Raw genomic sequence first — 1,643 nt, forward strand, 5'->3', positions numbered from 1 at the left:
CTACACCTGAACCTACAACCACTACACCTGCACCGACAACTGCTACACAAACCACTTTGGCCCCAGATGTCACCTATACCCTCACAGCAGACTTAGCAGGAGAAACTTTTACACCTGCCCTCACTGATACAAACAGCCCTGAATTCAAAGAACTTGCAATCCGAGTAATAGATACGGTGAGTGCCTTTTTTAATACGTTATTCACAATGTCAATGGTGTGAACAAGCAATTCCAAATAAGGTTTTCATTAAAAGATGTAATTGTCAAGCTAAACATCCATTTCAATTACATTTGCATTTCTTTTTTACAGTGTGCTCTCATATACAGAAGGAAATATCCAAATCTGTTCCTTTTCTGCCTTGTGAAAAGTTTCAGGTAAAAACATTTTATGTTTTTTCTTGTTTCCTAACAGTGGCTCACTTTTTTTGTAGTAGTATTTTAGTTTAAAAATAGGTATCATGTAATATCAATAGTGTCGTGAAAATCACATATGATACAGATTTGACAAATTGATCTCATATAAGTATTTAACACTTTGTTTCATTATGACAGTGCCTTAATATCACGAACGGAGGGAGTTAGAGCAAATTTTCAAGTTGTCTTTAATTCTACAAGTGGAAGTGGAGCACTCCCAATGAATAGTGCTGTGGCTGCTACCTTAACAGAGGCGGTGTCTGATTCCACCAATAACTTCAGCGTGAGCATAAATCCTACCTCAGTGGAAACAATAGGTAAGTAAACCAATGTTGTACTCTAATCAGTAAAACAGTATACTGTATACTAGTGCTGATCATGCTGTTTTAAAAGTCAGAAACAAAAGAATTGGAAGTATAGACAAAAATGAGAAACACAGCTCCAGTGTTGTACAGTTCAATTCATGCAGGATGAGTTATTTTCTAAGTTAATTTGTATTCAGCCAGACTTCTGGTAATGTAAAGAATTAACTAACTAACTGTAAGGTTTCTGACATGTATTACTCCATAACTGAATAAGTTGTGATAGAGGTTGCAAAGACCAAATTTGCCAGCTTTTTGAAGTTGTTCTTACATGTTTTTGACACTGCCACCACAGTCAGTCTCAAAGTAAACAAGAAAAAGGAACTCCTTTTTGTTTGCACACCAATACTCATTTACATGTTCTCATATGAATTCACAGCCGGTCCACTTCCAGATCCAACTACAGTTTCCCCAGCTACTACTGCTGCACCTATAACTGCCGTAGCTACTACTGCTGTAACTACTACTGCTGCACCTATAACTGCTGCACCTACAACTGCCACACTCATACCAAAAAGGGCCACTTTCAGATCTCTTCAAAGCACATTTACAGCCGACTTGTTGAATCCATCATCCACAGCTTATCAGGATCGCGTTAAAATGATAACAGACCAGGTAAGTCTCCCCCTCCTGCTGCTACAACAGCTGAATTATTTTAATCAGAGCTCATGCACTCTCCAATAGAAAGGAACATTTAGTCTACATACTTAAGTCCAATTTTTACAGACATTATGCTATGAGAATATATTCAGAAAAAAAAGCTACTCATTGGACAGTTTCTCATTTGATTTCCCTTACAATCAGAATATTTTTCTGAACGATGTCTCGTGTCCCAGGAAGTACACTATTTCACATTAATCCACATAA

General features: G+C 37.3%; 1 long non-coding RNA gene across 1 annotated transcript; it reads left to right on the plus strand.

The window, feature by feature from the left end:
• Nucleotides 1-6: 6 nt before the first annotated feature.
• Nucleotides 7-1,413, plus strand: LOC121937931. Its single transcript, XR_006105225.1, has 4 exons — nt 7-176; nt 311-375; nt 553-731; nt 1,156-1,413. It is a non-coding gene; the product is annotated as an uncharacterized LOC121937931 (long non-coding RNA).
• Nucleotides 1,414-1,643: the final 230 nt, after the last annotated feature.

This window comes from Plectropomus leopardus, unplaced genomic scaffold (assembly GCF_008729295.1).
Source record: "Plectropomus leopardus isolate mb unplaced genomic scaffold, YSFRI_Pleo_2.0 unplaced_scaffold27912, whole genome shotgun sequence".
NCBI classification, from domain to species: Eukaryota; Metazoa; Chordata; class Actinopteri; order Perciformes; family Serranidae; genus Plectropomus; species Plectropomus leopardus.